Source organism: Myotis daubentonii, chromosome 4 (assembly GCF_963259705.1).
Source record: "Myotis daubentonii chromosome 4, mMyoDau2.1, whole genome shotgun sequence".
NCBI classification, from domain to species: Eukaryota; Metazoa; Chordata; class Mammalia; order Chiroptera; family Vespertilionidae; genus Myotis; species Myotis daubentonii.
The window spans coordinates 64971097-64991381 of NC_081843.1; positions in this window are offsets into that span (position 1 = coordinate 64971097).

Sequence of the window (20285 nt, forward strand, 5' to 3'; positions counted from 1 at the left end):
TCTGCAGGATCCTGGATAGAGCACTGGCAATGTTTGCTGCAATCTCAAATTTTATTAGCACCATCCAGAAAATGTCAAAACCAAGCACTATCATGTATCAATCCATCTAGATTAGATTATACTATAGTTTCAAACAATCCCAAAGTCTCAGTGGTTTTAAATAAGAAAAGTTTATTTTTGCTCACAGTACATGGAAGTGTAGGCCAGCAGGAGGCTCTCATCATTGAACTGACCTGGGGACCCAGGTTCTGACAGGACAGCAAAATCTTAAGTACTGTTAGATACTCTACCAGGAATAAGATAACTCTAGAAGATCCTGTACTGAGAGGGACATATTTTGGTCCAGAAATGACACACATTACTTTTGCTCAGAATTCACTGGGCAGAATTCATCCTATAGCCCCCTCCTAACAACCACAACAGGGCTTGGAGGTGACAGACTATCACACACCTAAAAGGTTGGCAAATCAATAAACCACCACAATACTCAATGAATTCAATAGCTAAACTATCACTTTTAAACAGGTTAGGCTATAAATTAGTAAAATTCTAAAACTTAAAATCATAAATTAAAAAAACTTACAGATGCCTCAAAAGGATGAAATAATGACTATATTGTAATAAGCTGAATTGAATTCTGTTAACATAAATCACAGATTGGAAAGTAATAGATTGGAAATCATATTGAGACACACTATAGAATTTAGATAATAAAGTTAAAAATATAATGTCTGAACAAACCCTATCTATATTAACAGAAATAAAAAAAAGGAACAGATGAGCTAGAAGAAAATGTATATATTTCTCAAGGATAAAACCAAAATTTAAAAAATCCTGCAGCAAAGGTGGACCAATAAAAATAATAGTAAAATTCTTGGTCTTTTGCATGAATCAAAGTTCTCCCAAATATATCATGTTATATTACTAAAGATATACATATACAGGCCTCCTAAAAGATAGAAATATGATACTAAAATTATTTCCATAAATGGCATTTCTTCCTATTCTGTAAGAGTTTCCTGTCCAAACTGGAGAAGAGTGCAGTAAAAGAAGAGTTACTAGTCAAGCGTAATTTTCAGAACACCAGGAGTAATTTCCTAACACACTTAATGCTCAAGAAAGGCCTACCAATAAACAAGCCCTTGAAGTAAAATGTGACTCAACCAAACTATGGCCAGTTTGGAAATTTATAACTCAAAGTGAAGTTATATGATACAAGATAAATTTAAAACAAATATTAGAGATTGAATTTCCAAAATAATATGGGGAAAAATGGTATCATGTTGAATAGTGGAAAAATGTACCATTTTATAGAATGGCTGCATATGGAGAATGATTAATTACTTACTAATAAATATGATTATATGATAGCAATATTAAACTAGAATATATAAGTGTATTTAGAAACCAAGGGTTTGCCAATCAACCAATTTATTCTCAATTAATTGACAAAACTTATTCAGAATCTACTAAATCAGGTAATACAATCTTTAACTTACTACTGTGTAATATCAGACAAAATATAAATACCAAGAAAAGGAAATATTTAGGGAAGATTATCACAACCTAGAGGCCCAGTGCATGGAATTCGTGCACAGGTAGGGTACCTAGGCCTGGCCAGCGATCAGGGCTGATCTGTGGGGCTACTGGCGGGGCTACTGGTAGGGGCATATGTGGGAGGCAACCAATCAATGTTTCTCTCTCGCATCAATGTTTCTCTCTCCCCTCTCTCTCTAAAAGTCAATTTAAAATATTTTTGGTGAAGATTAATAAATAAAATATATTGAATCTCATGGGGAAAATGCCTTCTTATAGCTAGATTATTTACCAGAGTAATGTCACTCAGAACATTAGTACTGATTTCTGTGATTTCTGATACTAGAATATTTATCATGGCAGAATTGAAATAATTCACTAATTTCTCATCTTTTACATTGAATTTTGTTTTAGAGTTCATTCCTTGATTCAGAAAATATGCATTAAGCCCCTTGTATCGGCCAGTGTGACTCAATGTATTCATTTATTTTGTTCTGGGAACATCCCATCAGGTTAGTATCAATTCCACTTCTTACAAAGGCAAAGTTTTTGCCTATATTTAAATAGTGAGTTAAATTTAGAGTGTGGCATAGGAATATTTCCACACAAAGCAACAAGCAACAGGTGCCTACTATGTTCCAGGATTTCCATTAGCAAGCCCTGGGGTTATGGATCTGAGTTAGAAATAATCTCTGCCCTCCCCTACTTGGGCTTTTCTTACTCTTGGGTATAGGACTTCCTTGAAAAAGCTGGTGAGGAAATGGTAACCTTGTACATCGAAGCAACAATGCCATCAGTTTCCAAAAAGAACCAGAGGAATGTGACCTTAACTGAAATTTTCTTATGAAGTGGCTTAGGTTGAAGCTTTGGAGCCATTTATAGACCTGATGCTGCTCTTCACTTCTACAGATATTCTGAAATCTATCCTTGCACTAGCTGTACCATCAAAGGATGGAATGACGATCACTCATAGCATAGCCACCCCTTTCCCACAAAAATGCCTTTTATTGCATCACAACATGGAAGTTTGTATCTCCCAATACTTAGAGACACATCTGTGAAACAGTACAGATCTATGAAGCTCCTTACTCTGATAAATATGTTTTCCTTTTTTGGTTCTCACAATGTACAAATGTATAAAATTGTGTTTCCCAAACTTGGTTTCATGAATAGCTAATATGCTTCTTCAAAGCAACTCATTTCCTTTTACCTCAGAGATAGTGGTCACATTTTCCTCTTCTGATTAGCTGCTAGAAAGTTTGGAGTCAAATTTGTGATCTACCTCTAGCAAGTTTATAAAACTTCAGGGCAAATATTTTATATACCAACCTCATTCCTGGCTTGATTTTACTTTCTCATTCTTATTTTCCCTTTCCCTTGGCTCTTTTACACATTTAAAATTCATTTAATCTTGTGTGCATGTTTGTAAGTTCTGATAAGTTCTTTTCATTACAATTCAGAGTACCAGAAAATAAATAACTGAAAACTAAACATGCTGGAATTTATTTGCAAGGGAATCTATTTCAGATAGAACTTATTTGTTGAACTTACTTATTTGGGGAACAGAATTAGCAATAAAATTTCTCAGTAAACTTTTTGAAATAAAGAAGATAAATTTGAGCAATGATATTGGTAAAATTATAAAGATATAGGTCAAAATTACTAAAAGAGATGGAAATTACAGGTATGAACTGAAAGACAGCACAGTTAGTGTCTGTGGGTTCAGAGAGACACAAGCAGAACTGCTAGAAGAGCTAGCTTTCAGCTTTCCTTGCTCCCATGCTAAGAAACATGACTAATAGTAGCATATTAAACAAGTACATTGGAAAACTTGAACAGGAGAGCATATCCATAATTACATAAGGTGCTAATGGAAGATGCAGACACCAAGAATCTGGTGACTATAGATTTATTTTTAAAGTAAGGCTTAACCTGAAAGATCTCTGAGCACATTTATCCCATATCTTAGGCAATAAAACTGAGAGTCCAATGACAGCAATAGACAAATTTCATGGATTTGAACTTAATTCTAAGTTTATGAATGATCACATTCATCATATATTCAATAAGTCAATAGTTAAGCCATTAATTTCCAATCCTGGTGACTGGGGACACTTCAATCACCTACTAACTCGGTTGCAGAAACCTCTCCCCGACACCACCAGGGCAGGAGAGTCAGGCGTGCATATCTTCCACTGTTCATGCCCACTCTGGATCTTGGAGGCTCAATTACAAACATAAATAATAAATTAAATTTTCCATATTTAAAATGTTCACATGGAAATGAGAGAAACTACCATTAACAGATCAGAAATAATACTGTGTAATTAAACACATGGAGAAATTGCCAACTTTGTGACCTAATATGTTGGCAGAATATTTAGCAAGTATAAAACATGAGGGAAATAAATATTTCTCTGGGAGTAATTAACATGTCAAAAAAATTATTTATTACTTTTATCATTTCTTATATGGTTTTGATAAATACTCTGCATGGGAATTGCTACAGCATCAAATTCAGGTGCTGAGGTTCCAGAAGAGAAGCTATAGAGCCATCCCCATAACCCTATCAGAGCAGGACAAGCAGGGGTCTTGGGCTCCTGTTTAGAGTAGGGATGACATACCTGTGGTTTAAGTCCAATTGCCTACTCTGAAAGCCTTCTTCTGAAACTTATTCACAAGTTATATAATTAACTCCTGAGCTTCGATTTAATTACAGCAAAATGTAAATAATAAGGATGCTGAAGAACAAGATTACTGAAAGGATTAAATGAGATAATGTGTATAATGAAAATAGCAACTGAATAGCATTTGATAATTTCTAAACAGAAATGCTTTGTACATTGTGCTATAAGGATAAATTTTAACCTGAATAACCAACCTAATGCTTGCCCATGCCAGCTTTATTTAAATGAACTAATATAAAGTATAGCTTAAGTTTATAAAAGAGTTTTATCTTAGATCCTTTGTAGCTAGTTTAAAGTAATAGAAGAATTAAGATCATAAATTCATCAAACATTTTAAGCAAGCAGAGTTTAACTTTGAAATTAAAGAGAACATAAAAAGGTTAATATAAAATAAGTGTCTAACATCTTTTATAACTATTCTTTATTGAAAAATTATACCATTTAATCCATAAGAGTAGCTTTAGAAAACCACTTTCTCAAGTTAACCTGATCAGGTGGGAGGTTTTACTTACATTAATAAATAGAATGAGTAGTTTTAATTAAAAACTCATGGTATTTTCAAAATAATGCTAAAGAATAGATTTCTGACCAATTGTAACTGCCAGATGGGAGATTTTCATAAGCTGTTTTACGTATTTCACTTTCATGAGCCCATCACTTAAATATGTTGCCTACCAATCTCAAATACTATGCTATTCAATCACAGTATAAAAAGAATGCAGTAACTTAAGTACTTTTCTGTAATTTTTGTTTATAAGGCATGAAATTCAATAATTACATTAGTAAAGTTTTTCATCAAATTACTTTAAGTAAACTTACACAGCAGGCACATCGACAAAGAATTACAATGTACCTGGTCAATAAGTTAAAGTTGTACAGAGATGACAATTCCACAAGTGTCACTGGTGACTACATAAGAAAAAATAATGCTTATGTGCATTTTTCAAAATATTTTTATTTATATGAAGTTTTATAAAATTAAGCCACTGATATTTATAATTGAATGTGTTAGTATAAAAGAGAACGGGAAAGCATGGCTTATTCGCGATATTTTACATTTTTCTAAAAATGACATTTTGCTTTTGCTAAAAAAGATTTTTATATCCATCATGTTATCTGATTCTCAAAATATCCCCGTGATGTAAAGAAGCTACTACTTAGCCTACTTACTAATAAGTAAGAAAACTGAGAAACATAAAAATGTAAGCATTTGCTAAAGACACAGTACTAATTATAGAACCCAGGTCTAGAGTCGTCCCTGATGTGTTTTCTTCTCACTATCCCACATTTGGCTAAGTTAAAGGGGCCGAATCTAACTCATATCCCTCAGCTAATTGTGAAAAGAGTTACAACCTAGACAGAAAAGAATGAAAACAATTTTTTTTTACTTTCTTTTGAAGTTTCTCATGAAACCATAGCATATAACTATTTCTGTTTCTTTCATCAAGAGAAAAAATAAGCAGCAAGAGCACTGGTTGCAAAGTAATCAACAAAATATTCATAGCAGAGTCTTTATTGCCCAACAGCATCTACCACCAGAGGAATAATTACACATCTTGCTCATCTCTAGCTCAGGACTGAGCTACACACTCTCTTTTTAATTTTGGTTTCATTATAACTTGAGCTACCACTTTTTTTGAAGAAAGTTGTTTGCAAATTCCTTTGTCAGATTAAGAAAAAAAAGGATTAAAAAATTTGCAGAATGAGCTTGTTATAAACTTTAGAATTTAGCAGCCACAATGAAGCACATGATTAAATGGAGATCTTGGTGAGGGAAGAAGTCATTTAGAGATGGTGACATCTTCAAAAAAATAGGAGCATGTGCGTAGGAAGAAGGTATGAATCTGTAAGATCAAATCAAGAGCAAAAATAAAGAGTATGATGTTTTTTTCTGTATGTTAAGGCCAAGAATAAATAAAATATCCCTGAAAGTAACTGGCATTAACGAGAGTTTCAATCAGAATCAACATGATCTAACCTCAAATGTCATTTCATTATTTTTAAGGCAAAATATCTGCGCTAGATACTATGCTGGTCACTTTCATTTCTGCTCTCCTATATGATTTTTGTAATTTCCTCACGAGGTTTGTAATAATATTCCCATTTTATAGGTGAAGAAACTAAGATCCAATTATTTGAAGTAATTTCCCCAATAATAAAAGGTAAAAGCAGGATAAATCTCAGATTTTTAAAAATCAATGTATTTCGCCGAAACCGGTTTGGCTCAGTGGATAGAGCGTCGGCCTGCGGACTGAAGGGTCCCGGGTTCGATTCCGGTCAAGGGCATGTACCTGGGTTGTGGGCACTTCCCCAGTGGGGGATGTGCAGGAGGCGGCTGGTCGATGTTTCTCTCTCATGGATGTTTCTGACTCTCTATCTCCCTTCCTCTCTGTAAAAAATCAATAAAATATATTTTAAAAAAAATCAATGTATTTGAACTGAACTCCTGGATGTATAGCCACAGTAGGACAAATTTTAATATGAGACACATGAGCACATTCTGCAAACAATATGAAGTCTCTTTTTAAGAACACATATGTAAGCAGTGCTGACCACTGCAGTACTACAGAGCACCAGGAAGGAGTCTTGCTGGTTCTCCGTGAGGTCACAGAGAACCACTTCATTCATGTCATAAATAACCCACCTTGAATTTATAATCTTCATTATGATTAAAAAGGACAACTTGACTACTATCTGTCTGCCGACTCATGCTCTAAGACTATTACAATACTAAGTACTTCTTAGTCACGTCTTTGCAAAGCATTTTCACAATAAATATAGTTTTCATTTTCATACTTTTTTAACATTGAAAATACCTGCAATTGTGACTATTTGCAATAGTAGTTTGAACCCAGACTTGGCAATTGTCTTATAGGCAGTTGTGGTATCAGGATTCCATTGAGAGAGGAATAAAGGAGAACATTATTTGAATTTGCATTTTTCCCAGTTATCCTTTACAGGCAGTGATGCTGGGATAAGAAAGTTAATTCATTCCCTGCCAGTGTGGCTCAGTGGCTGAGCATAGACTAGTCAACCAGGAGGTCACAGTTCAATTTCCTGTCAGGGCACATGCCTGGATTGCAGGTTCCATGCTTAGTGTGGGGCATGCAGGAGGCAGCTGATAGATGATTCTCTCCTATCATCTCTCTCTCTCTCTCTCTCTCTCTCTCTCTTTCTCTCTCTCTCTCTCTCTCAGTGTGTATGTGTTTGTGTATTTCTCTCCCTTCCTCTCTGAAATCAATAAAAATCTTTTTTTAAAAAAAGAAAGATAATTCCCATGTTGAAAGTAAGTAATTTGGCTTTTCATGCAGAGAAAAGTTGGGGATGAAATAATCAGAGTGCATTGACTAAAAAGTCTCAGGCTAGGGTACAGCTTATATAAAGTTTGCTATATTGCTTTGCAAGGGTTATAAGTTCAGGCTGGAAAAATTACTTTTCTTTGGAAAGCTCAGGTTCTATGAGTCTGACTCAGTAATGTTTATATTATTTCAGAGAAATGTCATATAAACATGCTAGCCATAGATAACATTTGCCTTGGTATCTATAGCAGAAATGATTCTCAGGTTAATTATAGGCATGCCTTGTTTCATAGCGCTTTACTGTATTGTGATTCACAGATGTTACGTTTTTTACAAACTGAAGGCAAGACTCCCCAGGAGCAAAAATATTAATACTCACTTTATTGCGATGCTCACTTCATTATGGTGGTCTGGAACTGAACCCCCAATATCTTTGAGGTATGCCTGTAGTCTTTTCTGAGAAAATTAGAAGATGGTGTTGTTGCAGGAATGTTTTCTTTTTAAAATATGCAAAAACTCTATACTGCACACTTGAAATAATATAATATTGTGCGCCAACTATACTTAAATTTAAAAACACAATAAAAACATGTAAAACAATGCAGAGAACTAAAGAGTAGCATCCAATTAAAGTGGGTCATGACTGCATTATTTGAATAAATTAGAGGTCAAATTACACCCCCAATACAGACTATTCACATACAGTAAAAACTTGATATAACACAGTTAAGATATGTGACAAAGACTAAGTGTTCACAAAATACCCTTTATATTCATCTTGGCATACAAGTAGACTACATCCTAGTCTCCCTTGTAGGGAGGAAAGGTGATGTAATATCTCAAAAATAAGGTACAGAAAAATCCCCCATGAAACCGTCCATGCTCTTGTTCTTTCCTCTCACCTAACAGCCAGATGCAGAGTTTCCAGTAAAGGGTTCTGAGATCCTAAGGCTCCTGGGAGGGAAGAACCACTAGGTGAAATGAACCCTGAACTTGGATCCCCTCAACTCATAGTGAGCTGAGACATGAGCAAGAAATAGAGCTTTTAGTGATTCAAACCACTGAAGTTTGAAGTTTGTTCAGATATAATTCAAACTCATATTTGACATCTAAGTCCACCTAGAAGATTTAAGAGGTATCTTAACTTTTATAAGCTAAAGTACATCCAAAAAAGCAAAAGAATCTACATTATTTTGCTAAGGTATATACTCTTGTAATAAGTAGGATACCATAAAGAATACCAAAATAATAATTTATTGTTATACCCCTCTGAGCTGAAAAAACTTGATTCCACTTTTTTAAAGCAACCTTTAACTAAAGCATGGTTTCCTCCGTAAAAAATAATTCTGGCATACTTAATAAGGTGCCAGATGCTATTCAATGAACCCAAAATATAAGAGCATTCTTCTTTCATTGGGCATTTGGCAACTCATAAGGGAAATCAGGCAACTGGGTCATAGCATAGTAAACTACTTAAAAGCCATATATGCTCACCTCACACCATATGCTGAAACAAATTCCAGAAGTAGTAAAAAGTTTAATATTTTTTAAAATCAAATCAAAGAAAGCGAAAATAATATTGAATGCTTACCAGACCTCTGGTAATGATTTGCTATGTTTTGCATTTATAAAGAATACACAATGGAAAATATCAACAAGTGTTATGATAACATTTAAAATGTTAGTATGAAAAATAAAATAAAAAGTTAAATGTAATGGAAATTTTTTCAGCAAATATGGCATTAGATTAATAGCTTGACTATATTTTTACATGTATAAAATATAGAATAGTCAAACTTCTGATTAAAAAAATCACTGAAAATATAACAAACTTGCAAGAGCTTAACCAGGTAATTTACATTTAAAGGAAAAATAATTATCAAATATAGATTTGAAAATATTCAAACTTTCTAGTAACCAGAATATCTAGATTAAAACAAATACCATTTAGCATGTAAAACTACAAAATTAATAAATAAATAGGTACCTAAAATTCTGGTAAAAAGTGTAGTGAATTCACTATCCCATTTATCCCTGATGAAAATTTAAATTGGTACAATTCTCTTAGCAATTTGGCAAATAACTGGTCAAAGTCTTTCCAATATTCAGCCAAAAAATGCAAAAATTAAACATATAAAGATACATTATTGTACTGTGGATAATTAAGAGCAACTCAATATCTAAGAGTAGGGAAAGTTTTTAGGACATTATCACAGATTCAATAGATGAAAAAGCTGGCTGATTTTAGAAAATTAATTCTGAAATTATTGAAGAATAAAGATAAGTACTTAAGTAATTTAAAGCAAGTGTATGTGTATCTCATTATTATAAGTATATTTTTAAATTTTATCTAAATACTAGAGTGGAATACACTAAAATTCTAACAGTAGTTGGAATCATGAATGCACTTTTCACATTTTCCCTAAGGTAGGTTCTATTTTTCACATTTTCCCTAAGGTAGGTTCTCTACATCTATATTTTTATAAAGAGGTTACATATCAAAAACTGCTAGAAAAAGACATACCTAAGCACTGGTATAATAAATAGCATCATGAAGCTAGACAATAAAAATCAATAACAAATATTTTGTAAGTATTACCTCCCATCAGCTGGATTCACATATACTTGCTGATTTCAATAGGATGTGCATAACTGGTGAGTGAAAGAATTATCTAAGTTAGAGAACTTAGTTAGGTCTAAACTTTAAACTTCAGAAAACATCATTATCAGGGCAAATGACACTAAACAGACAGTTAAGTTATATCATGATTTATGTTATATTTACCTGTGTCACCTAATATCATATAAGATAGTGCATCTAACTTTGCACAATAGGTGTTTTTCAACTAAAAAAAGGGAAGTTAATTTTATCAGACAGAGAAGAACAAAATGACAAATATACACCGAGAGGCCAGATACTGTGACCACCTGACGTTTGTAGGCAAATTAGCTGTACACTGCATTGTATAGGATATGGAAGCCGAAGGCCTGTTTGAACACCTTTGCAGTCTGGAGTTACCAAGATAAAACATCTCTAATTCGCACAGGAACACAAGGATTGGACAGTCGAGCATTAGAAAAAAGTCATGTGGTCCGATGAATCACGTTTCCAGTTGCATCATGCAGATGGCAGAGTGAGAATTTGGCAGAAACAGCATGAAAGCATGCACCCCACATGCATGAGTACAACCCTTCAAGGTAGTGGGGGCAGTGTTATGGTTTGGGGCATGTTTTCCTGGCATGATTTGGGCCCTTTTGTTCTTGTGGAACAACGTCTGAATAGCACAACATACCTAAATATTGTTGCTGATCAAGTTCATCCTATCATGTTGATGGCGTATCCCAATGGAAATGGCTTCTTCCAACAAAACAATGCACCATGCCACGGTGCTCATATTATGCAGGAGTGGTTTCAAGAACATGAGGGAAAATTTACCTTGCTTAGGTGGCCCCCCCAGTCACCGGATCTCAATCCAATTGAGCATTTGTGGGACGAAGTTAAAGAGCCATCAGGCAGCTGGTTCCACAACCATCAAACCACACAGAATTGGACCGTGCTATTCATCAGGCATGGTGTCAGATTCCTCGCATCACCTTTCAACATCTCTTGGAGTCAATGCCAAGAAGAATCGCCGCAGTATTGAAGGCAAAAGGTGGCCCAACAAAGTACTGATGGGGTGGTCATAATAATCTGGCCACTCAGTGTAGATAGACAGAAAACAGACAGGTAGAAAAGCAAATATCTCCTGTGTCTGAGTGTTTTGTACATCGCCTCGCCCCTCCAGGTGTTTATAACAATGTTTATTGGCGTTAGGTTATTAAAAGCTGCTCCCTCATTCAACAATGAACCTGCACATTGCCTGGGTCTCTGCATGCACTCATAACGTGGAAGTCGAACTGAACTGAACCTGTTGATATGGCTTGACAAATCTCATAAACAGAAAAATGACTGATACTGGATTTTGAAATTGTTTCTTTTCCTTTCCATACAAACCAAATATTTCCTAGGATTCAAATGATATCTTGGAATCCTGGGAGTCCTCTGAGTTATTAGTATAGAGTGGTGTTCTCCCCACCCACTCACTTTGCCTGCTCTTGCTGCCATCAGGAGAATACCAATAATAGCTCACATTTATTAAGCCATGTTCCTCCCCTGTGCCAGGCACTTTGCATCTGTTATCTCATTTATTTCCAACCACCACCTTGTGAGGCCAGGACAATGGCTCTCAAAGGGCTATACACGGCTCTTGAAGCACACTAGCAGCAATCCTTCTGCCTTTCTGCTTGGAAGACTAATTGGTCCAGCTCTCAGAAATGCTGCATGAAAATAATTTTTTGGAATTTATGATCTACATAGTGATCTTCTCACACATCGTCTTGCAGGTGATCTAAGGAAAGGTGCAAAACCATAAATGAGGAGTACATTGTTGCAGCAGAAAGAACAAGCTTAAAAGTCATGAGTACATTTGGTTCTATTCTTTGTTCTGGTTCTGTTGTTCATAGATTGGGAGATCTTAGTTTAGTCATTTCAACTCTCCAAATCTCCAAATGTCAGGGACCTCATATTCCCATCAGAATAACCACCATTTTTAGTCAAGGCATTTTTTTTTATTGTAATGGAAATCATATCAGACATGCATAGGCAAAAAATAAATTTACCAGAATTAAGGATGCTAGTGGAAGTGTAGCTAAATTTCCTCAGAATTTTGGACCAGAAACTAGAATGTTATTAGAAATCTAAATAGCTCCATTTGGGGACAGGCACTCCAAAACCCACCCAAATGCCTAAATTTAAACCCTAATTTCATAATTTAATTGTCTCATCACTTAAACTCATTTGCTAATAGTGCTTAACACAGTGTGTGGTCCGAAGTAGGCATTCAATAAATGGGAGCTATTTCATCATTATTTTGTCATCAGGGATAATTCAATAATAATCAGTGATATATTTTCCCTACAGAGTTATGAGAATACATTTTGTAAATTACTAGGTATGCAGGAACAGCAAAGAGAAATTACTAAGTGTCAGGCTCTAGAGTCAGTTTCCTTGTGCTCCAATCCCAACCCTACCCCCTATTAGCTGTGTGATTTTAAGAAAGTAATTATGGTTTATGATAATAAAAACATTTGTTTTATGGTGAAGATTAAATGAGATAACAAGTATACAGTATTTAAATTGAGTACTGAAGGTTACTAAATGTTCAATAAGTATTCGTTATAAAATTGTTTTTAAATGTTATGTGTTTAGGAATATAAATATTCTATGTAAACTGAAGAAATGAAAAACCAGAAAGGGATCAGAAACTAGTGTAACAACTACAACAAAGTGACATTTAATAGGAAAACCCACCTAACATTGCCCCTAGTTTATCCAAGTTGTATTTAATTTTTACATTTTTCTTTCAAAGTCAACAGGAATTTAAAAAAAAAAACAAAAAAACACGACTTAAATGGCATCATTTAAATGGCTTATCATACCTTTGAGTGCAACAACAGCAATAAGGGGTAGGGTTGGAATGGAGAGCAAGCAAACTGACTCCAGAGCCTGACACTTAGTAATTTCTCTATGCTGTTCTGCATACCTACTAATTTACAAAATATATCCTCCTAACTCTGTAGAGAAAATATATCACTGATTATTATTGAATTATTTCTGATGACAAAATAATGATGAAATAGCTCCCATTTATTAAATGCCTACTTTGGACCACACACTGTGTTAAGCACTATTAACAAATAAGTTTAAGTGAGATGCAAATTACCAGCACCTCCCCAGATTCAGTGGGTCAAAAGCTCTTTGGGTACATAGGTGGGGGGCGGGGCACAGCATACTGTGTTTCAATAAGCCCTCCAAGTGACAAGTGCTGCAGAGACACACACACGCTGGCTGCATAATTAGAATCACCTGTGGAACTTTTAAAAAATATATTGATGCCAGGACATATCCTAAAATAGTTTAATCAAAATTGTTGAGGATGGAACCAGGACACTAATCTAGATATTTAAAAAATATAACCAAAAGCATCCTGCCATAGCCAGAAAGAGAATACTGAAATGGTCCATTATACACAATCATGATGCAAGTGGCTCAGCAGCCATAACACAGGAGGCCTCTAAAGAGCGTGGAAATGGAGGTGCAGTGGGTTTTCAGCACCTCCCATTCTCACTTTATAGATACTTAATATTCTAAGATCTCATCTCAGGGTGACACCCCCATCTGGAAATGCACCTGATCCTATAAGAAAACCAGTCCTTAGATCTATCATTCTTACTGAAAGAAATATCAATCAATCCCAGAAGAAAAATAATTTAAGTAAAATATTCTATATTAGCCCAGTGGTTGGCAAACTGCGGCTCACAAGCCACATGCAGCTCTTTGGCCCCTTGAGTGTGGCTCTTCCACAAAATACTGACTTCTGTACATGGGCCATGAATTTTCAATTGCACTGTACGTGCATGCCTGCATGATCTATTTTGAGGAAGAGCCACATTCAAAGAGCCAAAGAGCTGCATGTGGCTCATGAGCTGCAGTTTGCCCACCACTGTATTAGCCAAATAAATTTTTAGACATTGGCAAAATATAGTACGTAAGAATTGGGGACAGAAAGTAGGGGACCTGGAGGAAGATGGCTGCCAATGGGAAGGCAGACTGCAGGATGGTATGTGAGAGAATGAAAGGAGAGTCTGTGGACTTACAGGGAGTTTATATTTGTGGGTGAGGAACAGCTACACTCCAAGGAACTATTGGGGACTGCTGGACTGGGCTCCCCTGACAGGGCAATCTTCACTGTTGCTGAAATCTCTCCTGGAGCAACTGGCTCTGCTGTGGAGACCGCACCATCTTGAAGGGGAGAGTGGCTGTTATCAGAAGCCTATACATTCCAGGATCTGCAACCACAACACCCAGGGACCAGCTGCAAACCCAGGAACACCGGATCCCAAGCAGCACGAATATGCAGACTCGGAGGAGCTCTGCACCTTCTCACGGAAGGTCAGATTTCGCCTAGGGAAAGGAGAGAGAGAGCTACATAACCAGACACCCTGAGAAGAGAGATCATGGGGAGACAAAGAAACAGCCCACATATGAAAGAAAAGGAGGCATCACCAGAAAAGGAAGAAAACAAAATGGAGGCAAGCAATATGTCAGAGAAAGAATTCAGAGAAATGGTCATAAGGTCGCTGAAAAGAATGGAAGACAAATTCAACAATATGTGTAAGAACCAAGAGGAAATGAAGAAGATCCAAGAAGAAATGAAAAATGACATCACTGCCATAAAGAACTCAATAGAAAGCATTAACAGTAGACTATAAGAAGCAGAGGAACCCATCAGTGAGCTATAAGACAGGTAGGAAAAAATACCCAAGCAGAGCAGGATCTAGAAAAAAACTTAAAAAGCAGGAGGAGAGCCTAAGGCAGCGGTTCTCAATCTGAGTTGCGACCCCTTTGGTGGTCGAACGACCCTTTCACAGGGGTTGCCTAAGACCATCGGAAAACACATATATCATTACATATTGTTTTTGTGATTAATCACTATGCTTTAATTATGTTCAATTTGTAACAATGAAATTGGGGGTCACCACAACATGAGGAACTGTATTAAAGGGTCGCGGCATTAGGAAGGTTGAGAACCACTGGCCTAAGGGAACTTTGGGACAACACGAAATGAAACAACATCCACATAATAGGAGTGCTAAAAGGAGCGCAAACTGAGCAAGGAATAGAAAACCTGTTTGAAGAAATGACAGAAAACTTCCCTGATATAGGAAAGAAAAAACTCACACAAATCCAAGAGCTCACAGAGTCCCAAAAAAGATGAACCCCAAAAGACCGGCACCAAGACACATTATAATTAAATTTGCAAACACCAACAACAAAGTAAGAATTTTAAAAGTGGCCAGAGAGAGACAGAAAGTTACCTAAAAAGGATGCCCCATCAGATTAGTGTCTGATTTCTCAACAGAAACACATCAGGCCAGAAGGGGATGGAATGAAATATACAAAGTCATGCAAAAGAAGGGTCTGAATCCAAGAATACTGTACTCAGAAAGGCGATCAATCAAAATTGAGGGTGAAATCAGGAGCTTCACAGACAAAAAAGGACTAAGGGAGTTTATTACCACCAAATCAGTAATGCAAGAAATGCTAATGGGTCTGCTGTAAAAAGAAGAAATAGGAAGCGAAGAAGGAACACAGGTGTAAAGAATAAAAATGGCGACAAATACCTATCAATAATAACTTTAAATGTAAATGGATTAAATGCCCCAATCAAAAAACATAGGGTAGCTGAGGAGATAAGAAAACATGACCCATATATCTTCTGACTACAGGAAACCCACCTCAGAAAAAAGGACATACACAGACTGATGGTGAAAGGATGGAAAAAGGTTTTTCAGGCATATGGAAATGAAAAAAAAGCTGGAGCAGCAATACTTATATCTGACAAATTAGATCGCAAAGTGAAGGACATAACAAGAGATAAGGAAGGCCACTTCATAATACTAAAGGGAGCAATCCAACAAGAAGAAATAACTCTGGTAAACATATATGCACCCAATACAGGAGCACCCAAATACATAAAAAAACTTCTGGATGATATAAAGGGAGAGATTGACAACAATGAGGTCATAGTAGGGGACTTTAATACCCCACTATAATCGTTGGACAAATCCTCTAAACCAGTGGTTCTCAACCTTCTGGCCCTTTAAATACAGTTCCTCACGTTGTGACCCAACCATAAAATTATTTTTTGTTGCTACTTCATAACTGTGATGTTGCTACTATTATGAATCATAATGTAAATATCTGATATGCAGGATGGTTCTAGGCGACCCCTGTGAAAGGGTCGTTCGACCACCACAGGGGTTGCAACCCACAGGTTGAGAACCACTCCTCTAAACAAAACATCAGCAAAGAAACATCACTTCTAAATGACTCACTAGATCAGATGGAATTAATTGACAACTTCAGAACATTTCACCACAAAGCCACACAATATACATTCTTCTCAAGTGCACATGGGTCATTTTCAAAGATAAACCGTATATTGGGTCACAGGCAAAGTCTCTTCAAATTCAAAAAAATAGAAATCATAACAAGCATCTTCTCAGATCACAATGGCATGAAACTAGAAATCAACTACAATAAAAACAATAAAAAAAAATCAAAGGAGGCTAAGTGGCATGCTATTAAACAATGACTGGGTTACCAGAGAGATCAAAGAAGAAATAAAAAGCATCATGGCAACAAACGACAATGAAAACACAACAATCCAAAATCTATGGGACACAGTGAAAGCACTCTTGAGAGGGAAGTTCATAGCTCTATAAGCCTACCACAAAAAAAACAAGAAACAATGGTAATAAATTATCTAACCCTACAACTCAAAGAGTTAGAAAGAGAGCAACAAGAAAAGCCCAGCGTAAGCAGACGGAAGGAAATAATAAAGATCAGAGTGGATATAAATGAAATAGAGACAAAAAAATACAAAAGATCAATAAAACCAAGAGCTGGTTCTTTGAAAGGATAATCAAGATTGATGAACCTCTAGCCAGGCTCACCAAGAAGCAAAGAGAGAGGACCCAGATAAACAAAATCAGAAATGAAAGAGGCAAAATAACAACAGACCCCACAAAAATACAAAGGACTGTTAAAAAAATACTACGAACAACTCTATTCCAGCAAAAAGGACAACCTAGATGAAATGGACATATTCTTAGAAAAATACAAGCTCCCAAAACTCAACCAAGAAGAATCAAAAAAAACTGAATAGGCCAATAACTACCAAAGAAATTGAAAAAGTGATCAAAAATCTTCCAGGAAATAAAAGCCCTAGTCCAGATGGCTTTACAGGGGAGTTCTACCAAGCATTCAAAGAATTAAAACCTATCCTCCTCAGACTATTCCAAAAAATACAAGAGGAAGTCACACTTCCAACCTCTTTCTATGAAGCCAGCATCACCCTAATGCCAAAACCATGTAAAGACACCACAAAAAAAAGAGAACTACAGGCCAATATCCTTGATGAACATAGATGCTAAAATCCTCAACAAAATTCAGGCATATCAGATTCAGCAATACATTAGAAAGATCAAACACCGTGACCAAGTTGGATTTATCCCAGGGATGCAAGGATGGTACAATATTTGCAAATCAATAAATGTGATACATCACACAAACAAACTAAGAGACAAAAATCACATAATCATATCAATTGATACAGAAAAAGCATTTGACAAAATCCAAAACACTTTCTTGATAAAAACTCTCAGCAAAGTGGGAATAGAGGGATCATACCTCAACATAATAAATGCCCTATATGACAAACCTACAGCCAACACCATACTCAATGGGCAAAAACTAAACCCATTTCTCCTAAAAACAGGAACAAGACAAGGATGCCCACTTTCACCACTCCTGTTCGACATAGTAATAGAAGTACTAGCCATAGTGATCAGACAAGAAGAAAAAATAAAAGGCATTCAAATTGGAAAAGAAGAAGTAAAACTATCCTTATTTGCAGATGACATGATACTGTACATAGAAAACCCCAAAGACTCCATCAAAAAACTACTAGACCTAATAAATGAATTTGGCAATGTATCAGGATACAAAATTAACACCCAGAAATCTATGGCCTTTTTATACACCAATAATGAACTCACAGAAAGAGAAATGGAAAAAGAAAAAAGAAAACAATCCCATTTACCACTGCACCAAAAAAATTAAGATACCTAGGAATAAACTTAACTAAGGACGTAAAAGACATGTACTCGGAAAACTACAGGACATTGAAAAAAGAGATAGAGGATGACATAAACAAATAGAAGAATATCCATGTTCATGGATTGGTAGAATCAACATCATTAAAATGTCCATACTACCTAAAGCAATCTATAGATTCAATGCAATACCTATTAAAATACCAATAGCGTATTTCAAAGATCTAGAACAAACTCTTCAAAAATTCATCTGGAATAAAAAAAGACCCCGAATAGCCTCAGCTGTCCTGAGAAAGAAGAATAAAGTTTGACAGATCACAATACCAGACATCAAACTATATTACCAAGCCACGGTTCTCAAAACTGCCTGGTATTGGCAGAAAAACAGACATATAAACCAATGGAAGAGAATAGAGGGCCCAGAAATTGACCCAAGCCACTATACTCAATTAATATTTGACAAAGGAGGCAAGAGCATATAATGGAGTCAAAACAGCCTCTTTAATAAATGGTGCTGGGAATTTGGTCAGATACATGCAAAAAATGAAACTAGATCACCAACTTACACTATACACACAAAAAAACTCAAAATGGCTAAAGGACTAAAATGTAGGACAGGAAACCAAAAGTATTACAAGACTCCATAGGCAGCAAAATTGCAGACATATGTCATTGCAATATCTTTACAGACACAGATCCTAGGGCAAGAAAGACTAAGGAGAAAATAAACAAATGGGCCTACATCAAAATAAAAAGCTTATGCACAGCAAAAGAAACCCTCAACAAAACAACAAGAAAGCCCACTGCATGGAAGAACATATTTGCCAATGTTATCACCGATAAGGGTTTACGCTCCAACATTTACAGAAAATTCATAAAACTCAACAAAAGGAAGATAAACAATCCAATCAAAAAATGGGCAAAGGACCTAAATAGACACTTCTCAAAAAAGGACATTCAGAAAGCTAAGAGACACAAGAACACATGCTCAAAGTCACTAATCATCCGAGAGGTGCAAATCAAAACAACAATGAGGTACCACCTCACACCTATCAGAATGGCTATCATCAACAAATCAACAAATGACAAATGTTGAAGAGGATGCAGAAAAAAGGAACCCTCCTTCACTGCTGGTGGTAATGCAGACTGGTGCCGTCATTGTGGAAAACAGTATGGCGTTTTCTCAAAAAGTTAAAAATGGAACTGCCATTTGACCCAGTAATACCACTTCTAGGAATATATCCCAAGAAAACAGAAACACCAATCAGAAAGGATATATGCACCCCTATGTTCATAGCAGCACAATTTACAATAGCTAAGACTTGGAAACAGCCTAAGTGCCCATCAGCAGATGAGTGGATTAGAAAACTATGGTACATCTACACAATGGAATACTATGCTGCTGTAAAAAAAGAAGAAATTCTTACCATTTGCAATAGCATGGATGGAACTGGAGAGCATTATGCTAAGTGAAATAAGCCAGGCAGTGAAATAAAAATACCACATGAACTCACTCGTTTATGGATAATAAAGAACATTATATCCTGATGAACAAAAAGATAGATACAGAGGCAGAGAAGCATCAAACAGACTGTCAAAGTACAACAGGAAGGCTGGGAGTGTTGGCGGGGGGGGGGGGGGGGGGGCGGTAAGAGATCAACCAAAGGACTTGTATGCATGCATATAAGCATAACCAATGGACACAAGACACTTGGGGGGGCGGTGAGGGCATGTGCTGGGGGGTAGGAGTGGCCGAGGGAAGGTCAATGGGGTAAAAAGGAGACATATGTACTACTATTTGTAATATTTTAAACAATAAAATAAATTTTAAAAAAGAAAAATAAAAAGTAGGGAGCCCTTTTCACTGTTTCATATTAATTTTCCAGCCCATTTTCTCAATTACAATGAATTATAGAGTATTGATCATTCATTATAGTGAGTGGCATACCTTAATGAATATTAACTCATTTTGATCCTTTTGGCAACCCCCAGAATAAACTGAACTCACTGTACAGTCATGAGAACAACCACTCATCAGCAGCCA